Consider the following 15,233-nt stretch of genomic DNA (forward strand, 5'->3'; position numbering starts at 1 on the left):
TCCCACCCCTAAAGGAAGATGCAGAACTGGACTGCAAATTGGGCAGGCAGGCAGAAAGGAAGGAAGGAAAGAAAGAAAGAAAGTAGCCCTCAGATGGAAATATTAACAACAACAAACAGAATGTGTATAGCATATCTAGATGGAAGGCAGAGAGTTCTGCGTAAGTTTTGTGCTGGAAGCAGAAGACAGGATCTTGTAGCCAAGAGCATATTCACAGGATGATGACCAGATCTCAAAAGACTATTTTAAACCTTCTTCTCTCCCCCATCTTTTCTTTTTGATTTATTCTTTTATCTGTATTTTGAGAAACCTGTGGCACGCATGCTGTTGTTTATGCATGCAAATTTGGCTTTTTGTTTTTATCAGGATGCTTCCAGATGAAGCTTTCATTGTATAATTGTTCTCTTCAATTATGGAATTTTGCAGAGGTTCAGAAATCATTTTTTACTTTTAACCTTGCATTTTCCATCAGTATACCTGTCTTCCTTCTGACTAGAAAAAGTCACTTAAGGAGAACAAGGCAGAATAGCTAGGCTATGACAGAATTCACTCGTGCCAAACCATAGTTTTGTTATATTGAATAAACACAGCTGTCTGCATACTCACTGCTAATGTTTTCGCAATATTTTAAGTCATAACCTATAGTTTACAGATCACCATGGCTGACTTCACACAACACATTGAGCCCAAACAAAATAAATCATATTGTGGCTTACTATGTTGCATGAAACAGATCAGTGTCCTCTGACTATTAGCACCAAGAGCTGTTCATCTGGAAGCATTCTAGATTAATAAATAATGTGTCTTCAATATTGATGCAGCTGATATTTTTCTGTACAGTTATTGAACTGATATCCTTAAAACTAGGTATCTGGAAATAAAAAGAGAAAGATATAGAATAACAATAAGCAATTTGCATGAAATGGAACAGGTAATCTATATACTCTAGAAAGATCAATCACATCTTCTAGGTGCTAGTGTATGATAGAAGAGCCCATCACTCCTCAAGTGAGAAAATGATCAGAACTGTAAGTGAATGCGTTGAAAACTACAGCACTAAATCACATCTCTTAACACAGTGCAGGTAACAGCCTTGCCTATGCTTGCTGTTCCTAACGTGTTGATTCAGTGTTTGCTTCAGTATGTCATCTCAAAATTCTTCCCAGAACTGTGGGTGGAGTCCAGATATCTGGCTACTTGTCCAGGAATAACCTTTCTAACTTACTTATTTTACCTATTGGTGCCGAGACTGAAGCAAACCCTTGTTCAAAGAGCAGCTATATAGTAGGTCACAAACCCAGTGTATCACTTGCTATCCTTAGTCATTGCTTTTAAGAAAATTGTACTATTTATTACTATGGAATTGGAATGTACACAATATTTTGCTTTTTCCCTACTCAACACTTATTCACTGCCATAAACTGAGTTGAATTTCATATTCTAAGACTTTCTAAACATCAAAACCCTGATTCACATTTCCCTTATTAACCTCCAAGCAAGGTAGCTTTTGCCAAAGCAAGATAACAAGAAATAAACTGTACAGTTCAGTTATATGTTTAGTTATATATTTCAAAAGTATATATTTATGCTCAGTTCTGAATTTGAGAATATGCTTTTTAGAAAATCAATACTCTTTCAGGAATAACACGTAAATAAAGAATAATAGGGACGTATTGCTGGAAGCTGTCAATGTCCAGCTAAACATTGTTCTTTCAAATACACTGATTGAATATTTGCAGTGTTCTAACTGTACTAGCCTGAAAACATACATATTTCTAAAAACTGAATTTTTTAGAAATTCAAATGTTTTAATAGAAAAGTAATTTACAAATATTTTATGTATAGAACTGTAGAACATGGATAAATAGCAGCTCTGCTATTTTCCTTATTTAAGAAAAAGTATGTCACAATTTTCCATTGCGATTATAGTGTTCAGTCATTGAATTTTTAAATTAAGATACAGAAACAGAAAGTAGGCATTTTCATTTAAATTGATTTGGGTTATTGTAACTGATACAGTATTCATATTCTAATAACATCTCCCATGTAATCAAATTTTGGACATAACATTCTTTGAAAGCTGTTACGTGAAGTTTGCAAAATGTGAGCTCTTCAAAACCTCTGTATGAGAAATAGACAACTTTCGGGTTGCTATTAGCTACATTACATGCCAAGGGGTACAGTTAATGACCAAAATAGGAGAAATGATTATACACTGGGCAGAGGCAATGTCATGCACATGTACATTCAGGTTTGTTTATTTTCCTGGGCTTGTTTGGGGTTAGTTTTAAGAACTTGTTATTTTAATAAATATGTTAGCCCTGGCTTAGAGCATATATTACTGCTTTTGTGTGTTTGCTGTTTCAAATAGCAAGAAACTGCACCAGTATTCATTAAGTGTGGTTACACTGGACTCCAGAAGCTGCAGATCACACTTGGGAGCTTCATATAGTCAGGCAGCCCACACTGTTCTATGTGTTGCCATGCTGTGGAACTATTTAGTAGATCAAAACTCTTCAAGGAAAAATCTCGATTAGGAGAGTATATTTTCTACAGCCAGCTAGTGCAAACTATATAGTTTATGAAATGCATGGAAAGTTTAGAATTATTTGTATGAAGTTAAAATCAAAGGAAGAAGGATTAGATTCTGGGCTGGTCAGAAAAATATCTTCTGGTTTATCTGGGTCTCCTGTTATATGCACAGCAGTAGAAGATAGGCTCCTTTATTGACTCTCAGTACTATCTAATTCAGCTCTCAGTAAATTTGAGTAGAGAAAGAACATTAGACCCTTCCCTCTTATTATTGTTGCATAAAACTTTCTTACAGATATGCTATCTGATCCAGAAAGATCTGTACTAATAATCTTTCGCCTCTTAAATAACTAAATATAGACAATGCGCCTGAAGCTTTTTAGGGCTTAAATTGTTTCAGTACTATTATAATTAAATGGAACATCCAGATGTCTGCAGTTTTGTCTGCTAATGTAAAACAGCAACGACAGACAGCCTCTTCAACAAAATAGATCGCTCAGAAAAAATGTGTGCATTTTATGATCAAATTAACAGTAGCTTTCCTTTTTTTTATGAAATTGCTAGCATGTCCAGTTACTGTAAATAGTGTATTTTGATTCTGGATGAGTCCTGTTATCCTCCAGATCCATTGGAATTCAGCTGTTTCCAGTTGGCATGAAATTTGGTTATGCTTTCAGGGACTCATGGGAGTTGCAGTCCAATGAGTGCAATTGGTTTAGGAAGTTAGATCCAGCTACATTGTGTTAAAAACAAAATATTATTAACTTAAATGAACAGATAAATAAAAAACTATAGCTCACATTCAAGGACAGTAGCAGTTAAATCAGCTAGCCACAAGTGATGTACCCAAGAGAAGTTTTAATTTGCCATCTAAAGACCAAGAGTGTTGCAATCAGATCTTCCTTAGGGAAGCATTCCTTAAGGTCTGGCACCATTTAAACTTAAGAGCATATTTGGTTATCTTAATACATGTAATAATAAATGTAGCTAGAAAGAATTGTTTGTGATTGATTTATGCATAATGTAAATTCTTCCCATATCCAGTATTCCTGAAAGATAATCTATATTTGATGTTGCACAGAATCATATTCTGCAGCTTTTACAAATTATGCATATTTAATTACCATTCATTTTGTATACTGTTTTCACAGGCCTGTTGGAAGTGCAGTAAAATTTACAGGATGCTGAATCTTCATAGCTTCAGCATGCCTTATTTTCCAAGTGTCTGAGACCTTTTCCAGGCATCGCCTGACACTTTTAAAGTTGACTTTACAACCTTCAGGCTGAAATTTTGATTTTAAAATTAAAGAATATATTTCTCAGGTTACTGGATTTTATACCTGATCTATTCTGTGGATCTTAGTGCTCTCATAGCATAGTGAGCCTGAGCAGTGCAGGCACCGGTACCTTACAGAAAGTGAGTGCATCTTTTCTTGCATACAAAAATAACGTCTGTCTTTCCTCACAGTGTTGTTTTGTGCTGTATTGCAAATATGAAGCCAAGCCACATACTTTTAACTGTTTCCTGAATAGGTTCATATGTACCAGAAGGAAGATTACAGGACAGAGCAAACACTGCCTTCTATTTTTGGCCAACCCAGGCTTTTATTTGATTCTTTCTAGCTATGATACTACAGTGGAGATCCAGGTTCAAATTCTTGGTAAGGAAAATATTTGAATGTCTTGGGAAAGCCCAGTTTCACTCTACATCACCCCCCAGGATGATTCTGTAAAAAAAATAATAATAATGCTTATTACTCCTCCCTTTCGATGGGCCTCCTTCCAGCCTATTAATGGTTACCCCAGGCTCCAAAAGATGGGAAGAGATTGAAAGCATACTCATATTTTTCTCCTTTCTGCCTGTCTTTTTGTAGAACAGCTGAGAAAAGCCTTTTTGATTCTCCCTCCTGCCTCACTGGTAGCTGTCAAAGCTGGGTGTCATTACTAGAAGCTCCATGTTCCTCTTCTCAAATAATACTTAGATCTTACCTGAACTTTTCCAAAGATATGTAGATATTGCCAAAGAAGTTCACATCACCATTCTCACAGTCAAATTGCTGAAACAATTAACAAAATGCATCAATTTCTTTTGTGGGGCAGGAATGGAAAAGCTGTTGCTTTGCAGATATTGCTAAAATGTAAAGATTTAAGATGTATATATTACAGAAAATAAGATATTACTCCTGTATTTACTCAAAAGGAAGATAAACCTGAATAGGGATGATCCTTATTCAATATTGAATCATTGCAGTATTCTCAGCAATTGGAATATGCTATTAAAGGTAAATTTGAAAGGACTAAACTTTTTATCAAATAAATGTAACACTAAGATATAATCTACACATGTTTTAGAACAGAAACAGGGTATTAGATAATTTCATTAACCGTAGTATAAAATTAAGACAATACTGAAATTGATTTTATATATTTCCTGGTAAATAACATAATTGGAACCAATTATCTCTGAATACTAGCTTAGTCTTTTCACCAAGAAGTTTAGCATCACTTGTTCCCTACTTATTTTTCAAAATAGGTGGATCAAAAGTGGGCTTTGACTTGCAGGAGTTTGTGTGACAAATGTTGTTCTGTATAGAATCAGATACGGCGTATCACCTTTCCCCATAATTATTAAATTCTGATAGAAGATATCTAAATGAGATGTTCTGAACACCCACCTTTTTTAATCTTCTAGACATACAGTAATAAAAATGGACCTGTATTGAAAGGAGAGGGAAGTGTTCTGGGCATATGTGGACTAGATCAAGTGTTTCCTTCATTTATAATAGGATGATCAAATAGTTTTATGTGGAAAGTTGTTTGAAAATTCTTAACAGAAAAAAGCACAGAACTTAGCCTTATATTAGCCACTTTTCATGTGTGGAATATGGAATATTTCCTTAAAGTATAAAGAAACCAGAGCCAGTGTTATTACAGTGCTAGATTAGGACTTCAGTGCTATGGAGTTCACCACCACCTTAGGACAGTTTACTGTCTCCCAACACTCACCTCAGATGATGATTCTGCAAATAAAATGGAGGGTGGGATAATACATGCCACCTTGGGCATTGTGAAGAAAATGTCAAATATGTAAAGAGCAATCACAACAATTGGTGAATTGGTTTTATTCATCTAATTCAGGTAATCTATTACCTTGTTATGACAGGTGCTAATCAAAGCATGAAACATTAACACTTTTATAATAGGGGCCATTGTAGGTATTTAAGGAAGAAAATTGATGTTGCCATTAGCGGCTATTGATGCAACACGCAATAGTCTTATTATGGCTTGTTTGGCTTTAAAAGGGATGTATATATTCACAAAATGCAAAATCAGAACATTAAGAATAAACAGAATACAACATTTGGGTATTCCAATGGTAATTTAAACATGTAAAAATGAAGATTCTAAACAAATAGCTGTCAGCCTAGCCCAAGGAACTGCAAGAGACAATGCAAAATCAGTTCAGCTATGTTTATCAGCTACAACCTCTAGCAAGAATCTTCCCAGACTGAAACCCCAGGTCCCAAGTCAGCCAGCCACAACAGTGTGAATTCCACAGGGAGGTACAAGTCTCATCCTCTTGTAGTTCCCACGCTCCTATGGCAAGCTAAGAAAATGCTTATCTCCCTGAGCCTGGCCTTCATAATTCCATTCCATCACATAGCTCTTGAAAGTTCATTAAAGAACTACCAAACATTTTGTCCAAAAGAAATCACAACTCCACAACAAATAAATGAGACTTTAAACATGAGTCCTTTAGATGAACTCAAAGGTGTGAGGTGTGAGGTCACATACTGAAGGTAATACATCTTCAAATAATTCAGGCAAGTTTAGGTTTTTAAAATTAAAGATGAAGAACAACATTTTTATTTGGACTGAGATAAAAACTGGTAATTAATCCAAATATTTGGATTTTTGCAACCAATGCTTGTCAAAGCTAGCTAGCTAAGGCTCTCGCTCCTTTCCTTCAAGCGCTGAAGGCCTACTGTATGGTTCTTCCACCATTGCTGCCATTTATCTTTACAATAATTATGTGAGTTATATCTAGGTTCTATGTCTGAACAGAAATTTGAACCTGGTTTCTCTAAATCACTCATTTGTTCTCTGTCCGGTTGAAATTCCTGGCACTACTGAAAAACATACTGCTATAATCAGTGCTTTAGGCGGCCAAATTAAATAAACACCTAGTTGTTACAACAGGCAGCCTCAGGCACCACTGGCTATGAAGAATCCCATCCCTTTTTCTCATCCAAATGAACAAGTCTATTAAGTGCATGAATACTGGCAAGTGTGATGAGTTTCCAATTTTGGCCACACCCTTCTTCCTAATCAGCAGAGTTGAGAGAGAGCCTAGGAGCCAATGTATTTTGACTTAGATTTCTTAGAAATACTTGGTAAAGGCAAACAAATTAATGTTTTCTTGGGGATTTAGTCTGTCTCATTTTACGGTGTGTCGATAGCTCCGTATGTGTGTTTGTGTGTTTCCCTTCTTGCTCCTGGATTTGGTTTCTTAGAGCACCAACAAGCGGTTAGCATGGATTGACCCTTCTGGGGAGCCGTAGGCGAGTGCAGAGAGGCCACATTCCAGGCTGGCAAGATGGAGGCTGGAGGTGAGGGGGAGTAACAGGTTGTCTGGTCATGTGAGGGTAGGCCTGATGTTTGTGAGGAGGCCAAAGGAGGTATATTGTAGCTTTACCTAGTAATGGGTAATTCTGATCATAATATCCTGGAGGGGAGGGAGGTTTGATTGGAAATTTCCGCATTAGCATGAGGTGGGTCTAGTCTGGGCCCAAGCAAGGAATTTAGGAAGGTGAAGAATGGTTTTCAGGTACTGGCTGCCATCTGGCTTCTACAGACTCATTTTTTTAAAGGTAGGCCTTTTGATTTATACAATGCCATTCAGTTTAGTTTATGATATCTCATCAGCTTATTCTTCCTGATCTTGTTGGCCTCTGTGGACTTGCTCTTGTGCTAGGTTGGACTGGTACTAATTCAGGTTTATGTTCTTTAATGGAGATGGGATGTTACTGTTTTGCAACAACGTGTTTAAAGTGCTAAAAATTTATAGCAGTGAAACTGGTCCTCTGGGTATTATTTCTGAAACCGGAACATAGCAAACATAGGAATTCAAAATGTTAATCCCACTCTTTTTTAGAATATCAAGAAAGATCATTCAGAGACAGAGTGCTAATGGTTCTGGAGACTTGATTAAGTCAGGGGTGACTTTGTGCATCTCCTTTGTTTTTAAGTAGCAGTGTGGGATGCACTAACTAAAGTTAGTGTAAAAGGCTTAATGTTAAAGAATGTTGAATCTAGATGTTGACCTGGATTGCTGAATTGTCCCCCCACATGAAAAACCAATTTTGATTACCACTGTCATCCATATTGCTTCATTTCAGAAATTTGGAGCGGAGATATTTTGTTGTTGAAGTATTTAAACTTCTGAGAGGTATAAACTATTTCAGAGCTCCTACAAACTACCCAGATATCTACTAATAGAAGTGATCTACTTTCTCAGCCACCACCATTCCCTGGATTAAATAATTTTAACAGTAGTCTTTCAGAAAAATATTGTTAAAATCTTAAATATTTTTATTTGAGGTGTCCCAGAGTTAAATATATGTGTTGGAATTTTAATACTATTGATAGTGATCGCTTTTCTAGGAACCAGGAATTAACAGTGTTCAGATTTGAACATGGAATGCAGGAGCAGTTCTGCTGTGATTACAAAAATATTGCAGTAAAGAAATAGGCTGTGAAATTTAAGTTTTGTTCAGAAGTGTGTGATATTAAATCAGGATTTCTCTGGTAAAAAGGAATGGTTTGGAGTTACAGTATTAGCAAACTGGAACAGGAATTACATAAATAGAGAAGGAACAGTGGCATAAAGATAACAGTTCAAAGAGGGGAAAAGGTGCTACTTAGTTCTAAAATAATTCTGTTTTATCTTTCAGTGAGTTTTTGGGAAGTGGTCCCTTTATATGTTGTGGATCATCTCTGATCTATATATTTTCATGTGAGTTCAAAACAAACAGCTTCCCCTCCCCCCCACTCCCCACTACGGAGCACCCAGAAAGCAAGTAAAATAAATGAAAATAGATACGGCTTTCAGAAGAACTGGAGCTGCCTTGTACACCTCTTGACTTTTTTCTCTATACTAATGCAATATACTGTAGGTTATTTCTTAGTGTATATATGGCTATGAGGCAAAACAAACAGATTACAGAGGCACGTTTTCCAGCATCAGGGTCCACTGAAAATACCTTGTTTAACTTAAGGTCATAAACTAATGTAGGAATATTTATTATATAAGCATAACTGATGTGGATTTTTTTCCCTAGACATCTTTCAATATTTGAACTGTTAAGTTATTATAATTAAGTTGTCTTGTTACTGCCAATGTAATGCTAAAATAAATACAAATGTATGAGGAAATATTGCAGAATGTTTAACGCTTAAGGAATTTGTGCATTTCAATATTCATATTGAAGATTTGAGAGCCAATGTGATGTAACAGTTAATATATTAAACTATGACTAGGGAGACCTAGATTCAAATCCATCCTTAAGTCATGGAAATTCACTGGGTGATTTTGGGTCAGTTATTCTCTCTCAACCCAACCTACTTCATAAAATTATTGTGGGTAAACATTGGAGAAAAGAGTGCTATATATGATACCTTGAGCAAGGGAAACAGGCTACAAATCTAACAAGGAAATAATTATAAATGTAACCTTCATGTTGACTTTCACATAGTTTCCAGAAGCAGAGTCTCTGTGTTCATTTCAAATCTTTGGGAAGATTGAAACATGCTTTTATCACTTAATGTAGGGATAGAACTCACTATATTACATACTATAACCTTTAATATAAGCTTGTATTTACTCAGTTAATATAATTAAAGTGACCAATTCAAAGCACTATTAAATACAAACTGCTCCTCCCAGGTCTTCATCCAGCATCTGTGATGAAGAGAAAAGATGAGAACATTTGGTGCAGTGAAAAGTTTGTAGGAGAATATGTTGCTCTTACTGTAGTCTCAAACTATACTTTAGTCCTGTTCTGTGTGGTCCAGCCACCAGAGGGGGATATGATACATTGCAAAGGTGCTATGTTACTGAAGATTGCTTTACCAGTCTGGGACAGTCTTCACTCAACCCTCTTTTCTTCCCCATTTTAATGAGAAAAGCTATGGGGCATGTATTTCTTTTCTGTTGTTTGCTTAATCTTAACATAGTGGAGAGGAAGAGAAAATTAGTGATGATTCCTCTTGCCAATATATATATGATGTATATTTTTCAGCATCGTCATTAGCATGGTAGAAGCATTGAAAGCATAAAAGCATTTGTACTAAGCATGAGTGACCTCAGACAATTCCACCAGTTAGTGGAAATGTTCATACCAAAAGTGTCAAATATGCTGATAAATTAGAAAATATTCATGCTGAGAAAAGTAAATAGATTGATGTGTCTCCAGGGGCAAAATACAGCCTTACAAGTATATTCTTAGAAAAAGGATGAAGTGCAAACAAGGAGTGGAAAGTTCATGAAGCAAGCATATTTGTTAGCACTGCAGCCTGGTGCACTGAAATTTACTTTTAAGAACAAATAATGGTTTTGTTTAATATGTAAACTTGACGAAGCTGTGTAGGCATTGAATGTGGGGTGGAGGCTACAAATTGGGTCAGTCTGTGTAGATACTCTTGCTGCTGTGGTAGTGATGTCTGTATCTGCTCCTTTGCGGTTTTGGTCACTGGGCAGTTGATAAGTTTTTTACTACTTTGACCAGCTGGAATTGAATCCTCCCTCATCAGTCTGCAAATAATAGCTTCCTGCTCTTTTCCATACTACACCTGAGAATCATAAGAAAAGGAGAAAAAAAAAAGACACAATATATAGAAACATACCATGAAAGCAAAACATATATTTTCTGAATTCTTAAGTTGCAAATTATTATAATATATTAAGTGTAAATGCATTTTCATTGTTGTGAGCTATGTTGCCTTATGCTGTAAATAGTCCCTTTAGATTCTTGCAAGTTCTAAACACTTTGGAGACCTAGCCCAGGAAAGGATGCAGCTTGCTAAAGCAGTTTCAGCTTGCTTACTTATGTACTTGCAAACCTGAACTTACTACACAAAATTTATTATTTTGTTTAGGTTTGCAGGTAAGCAACAATGATGGTTAAATGCAATACAGGTGGTCTTCAATTTACAGCCATTCATTTAGCAACTGTTTGAAGTTACGGTGGCACTGAAAAAAGTGACTTACGACCAGTCTTCACACTTATGACTGTCACAGTGTCCCCCACAGTCACATGATCAAAATTTGAGTGCTTGGAAACTGGCATGTATTTATGATGGTTGCAGCATCCCAGGTCATGTGATCACCATTTGCGACCTTCCCAGCCGGCTTCCTACAAGCAAAACCAACGGGGACCACATGATTCATTTACAGCCACCATAAAAATCGTCATAAAATCAGGTGTGGTCATGTGATGCCTCACTTAACCACACCGCTTAACAATGAATTTTCGTAAGTTGAAGATTATCTGTATGTTCTGATTTATAATAATGATTCCAAACATTCACAGAAAAGCCAAATTAACAACAGCATGCTACCTCTTACGGAGCAATGCTCCCTTAAAGAAATGCATATCAGTAAACCAAATATCATATATTTGGTTTGTGGTGTTCTGACTAGGATTGAATATACTCCTCCTTACCAGACCTTTGAAGCTAGGTTAAAAGTTACACTAAACTAGTCAGATTTAAAGAATTGAATAGAAGGCACATCACCCGCATTTCCAAATTTTCATCTCGGGTTCCTTTTTCGTTGGATCACTGCAGCACTTGACATAGCAAAATTACTTTGGATAAGTATTTCTAAAAAGTCGTAGGGTTAAGTATTAATTCTTAACTTTGTTATGTCTTTTAGGTATCTTTAAAAAACAAATTCGAGAAGCCTTAGTTTAGAATTGGAACACCATCTATTTTCACCAAATCTCTGAATTCTAAAGCAGTGTTATGTTAATTGCTAATTTATCTGCTGAAGTCTCATTCTAAGCATGTATGTGCTAATGCAACAAGTAAGGTTTGGCCAAAACTTATAACAATCCTCTAGGGTATGGAATATTGATAAGGAAGACCATTTCTACACTTGACTGTGGTGCCTAAGTATATGTTAGTATTTTTAAAACTAAATTGAGAAAATTAACATACCTCCTACTGTTAAAGCTTCCAGTAACACTTTGCATATTTCTGAAAACATGTTCAATATGCTGCACAGAAAACTTTAATTGGAATATCATAGCATATTAAGATTAATTTTATAGCTCTGTACTTCAATCTTGTTCAGTCAGTGGACATCAGTGGGTAACAAATTCAAAAGAAATAGTTAACTTTCTTAGTTTTACCATATATGAAATATAAAAACAAGGAGCTTATTTCACCACTTCTGCAGTTAATTATACACATGCATGCTCATGACTATTGGTTTATGCAGGACTTTGCTGGTTTTCCAAATGTATCATAATTGCATATTTCATTGCATTCCACTGATGAAGCCAACAGCAAAGTTTCAGTGGGGTAGCTCTTGATAGTAGTTTGTATCAATTTATGTCATATTAATTACTATTATCCTTAAGTAAATGAAAAGAAAATATTGGCTAGGTCTTCTCTCAGCAAGGCTTTGTTAATGCTTTTCTTTCCCTGCTGTTTTTAATGCAGTTTGATGCTAGTATTTCTCTGCTTTTATTTAATGTTTATCATTCATTGTTCTGTTCGTTGTTCTAATGATTGATGGTGATTTATAATTTGTGAGCCACCTTATTAATTTATATTCTGGTATGTTTTTCAATGTTACATTTGTAACTTCTACATAGGGACTGCAAACTTCTAACCATGTTTATTCTTAGAATATTCCAGGCTGATTGCAACTGGGGTGCCATTTTCTGCTAGATAATTGTTTTGTTTTTTTTAAAACCAAATTTTGGGGGAATAACTAAAATTCCCAAGGATACAGTTTATCAAATAATATAGTCTCAAAATCTGAAAGATTAAATTGATTTCATAATAAACAAATTTCTTACCAGAAAAAATATTGAAATATATCTCCCAAACATTCTGAAATGGGAGACAGCAGAATGATCTGGCTCTCATATTCTGAGGCAGTATTGTGACAGCCTGATGAAAGCTATTGGCTAAGGATAAAACTAAGTATATTCCAATATCCAGTTTACATAATGAAAAAATGATTTATTGCTTATTGGTTGAGTTGGAAGATGTACACCAAGGAGAAAAATCATGAACTTTAAAATGTTTAAGTTGTTTTTATTTTAAAATACAGTAATTGTGCATTGGGATGTCATGCTCCTAGATAAATTAATCCCATCTTCATGGTATATGAAGTGCTTTTACAGCACTCTTTCCCACCATTGAGTCTTCCATATATGTTAGTCATCAATTTCCACAACTTCTTAGCCTACATGATTATGCGGGTTGAGAAATTATGGGAGTTTAAACTTGCGCATCTAGCAAGCAACAGATAAGGTTAGATGGTTCTGTGGGTTAAATACCCTGTAATTTAGTTGGTGTAGAACAGGCTCTTTCTGATCACGTTTTATCAACTGAACTTATTTATATGAAATCTAGAAGTTTCTGTTAAGTAAGTAGTAGCAAGTATATTTTTCCTTGCTCTCAAAATCTGCATTGGGATTCAGGAAGATAAGTTTAATGCATATTTTTATTCTCCTGCCAGTATTCCAACTAAGATTTCTGCACCACCTGTAGAAAAAGGCCTTTCATGCAATGTGTGAATGAATTTCATATCATTAGGGGCATAATTTTAATTAATTTACACATTTGATTCTTTTAACAATTTTATATTATTTTTAGATTTTATAATCTCCATATTTATCTTATCAGAATATATGAAAATAACACATACTATGTTCTTAACTAGTAATTGATGATTTCTTCAACAGTTTTGCCAAATTTAGGAAGTACTTGGCCTAATTGCATGTAGCAATACCTGGTAATGGTATGTGAGAGGAGTATTTTTGATTTCCTCCCAACTGATTATATACTTAGTTGTTCCAGTTTAAGTCTTCTTTCCCTAGCTGGATTCTTGCTCATCTTCTTGTACATCCACAGCTGGAGTGATAAAATAACCCTCTAGAAGCATGGGAAATCAGAGACTTGCTGAGAAAGCAAAGCTTTTCAAGGATTACTCTGTTTGCCCTACTTGTGTCCCACTTCTTGACTTATACAACCTTTGCTTTCTGCTGTTCTAGCTCAATACATTCATTCCAGCATGATCATTAGAAAATATTTTAAGCTTTTGTGCTGAATCCACCAAAGATTTACCTTCCAAGATGACAAAAAATAAAAAAATCTAATCTAATCAAACTTCATCTGTACAATTTTAACCCTTTTCTTTGGAAGTGAGAATCCGTTTGTTTAATGCAACAAATTAAGGTTTCTGATTTTTTCAAGAAAAAACCTGTATCTTCTGTTGTTGATCCACATTTGATTTCTCTTCCTGTGTGTAAGTCAAACTCTAGGAAGGGAATTGGTTGTTCTCTTATTTTATGTACTTGACTAACAAATCTGTGTGTATCCTAAATTTGCTCTGCAGAATATCTGTGATAATTTTATTAGGAGCATATTTGATTAACATGTAACCTGATTTTTTTTAGTAATATTTTGAATTTTTTAAATTTCTATTAATGTTGAAACAAGCTACAAAGTGTCCAGAAACTGCTTGCTAACACAGGACTTCAAAACATTTTCTAGTCATGTTCTCTACTCATCTTACTTGGTTAATCACTAGTCCATAAACAGAATTTCGCAGCAGTCTTTCTGTCTCCTGTCAGAATTTGTTAATATCTTCTTGTCTTATGATCTGTAGCTCGGCCTATGATTGTGTAGATAATGCTAGGGAAACTTGGGTACTGCTATTAATTAAAAATGCAAAGGTTTAGATGCTAAAGGTATTATGTCCCCATTGATAACCCAGTTTGCCCATTCCCTGTGCTAAAATGATTGAGGTGTATAAAATTTCCTCAGGCAGTTGTAAAGTCTTTTTATAAAGATCTGAAATTGGGAGTCTGTTCCTTTAAACGCTTTGTACAAATTTGGCGTCATGCCCAGCCACTTCTTGCTTCAAGGCTGTTCCTTTGGGTTTTTTCTGAAACAGTACTGCAAAACTACTCTGCCATTGTGCATGCTTTTCTTGTCAAGAAGTGCAGCCTTGCCATGCAGTTTTTGAATTAGAAACGAATTCTGTATTGGAGATGATGGGGAGATCCAATATTGGAAGAACTGATCTTGCAGCCTGAATCTGGATCAACTCTAAATGTAGAGAGCAGAACTGGTAACTGGAGGTTGTAATATGGATTCTAAACCCAGCCATCCTCAAAGTACATGGGAAGGTGACTCTGAATTCAGTTTCCAGTTTTGGACCCAACTCTTTCTGTGGATGCATTTGTTTGGTCGGCTGGTTGGTTATATCTTACGTAACTTCAGAGGGCTAAAGTAATGACTTCTTCCTGGCCCTATAATCAGTTTGGTCTTCAGATTGCTATTGTCACATTTAATTATCATCTTGAATCTGAATCTTATTGGTAAGCAGTTTTATTTTTTTGGAAAGGGACACATGCCTTGTACTTTACCTTTTTCTCTCCCTGACTCTCCTGCCCATT

General features: G+C 35.5%; 1 protein-coding gene across 3 annotated transcripts in view; it reads left to right on the forward strand.

The window, feature by feature from the left end:
- The window catches only part of PRKACA (protein kinase cAMP-activated catalytic subunit alpha), a 71,212-nt gene that overhangs the window by 1,054 nt on the left and 54,925 nt on the right, over window positions 1–15,233 (forward strand). For 2 of the 3 annotated variants that reach the window (XM_088133563.1, XM_088133561.1), the window contains exon 1: window positions 14,756–15,155. The exons of the other annotated variant lie outside the window; for it this stretch is intronic. The gene's annotated coding sequence lies outside the window, so the exon portion shown is untranslated. Of the gene's footprint in view, window positions 1–14,755; window positions 15,156–15,233 lie in introns of those variants that run through there. 3 annotated transcript variants of the gene reach the window in all.

The sequence above is a fragment of the Python bivittatus genome, unplaced genomic scaffold (assembly GCF_059951505.1).
Source record: "Python bivittatus isolate LINGU-HERP-01145 unplaced genomic scaffold, Pbiv_v1 ctg000080_np1212, whole genome shotgun sequence".
Lineage (NCBI taxonomy): Eukaryota > Metazoa > Chordata > Lepidosauria > Squamata > Pythonidae > Python > Python bivittatus.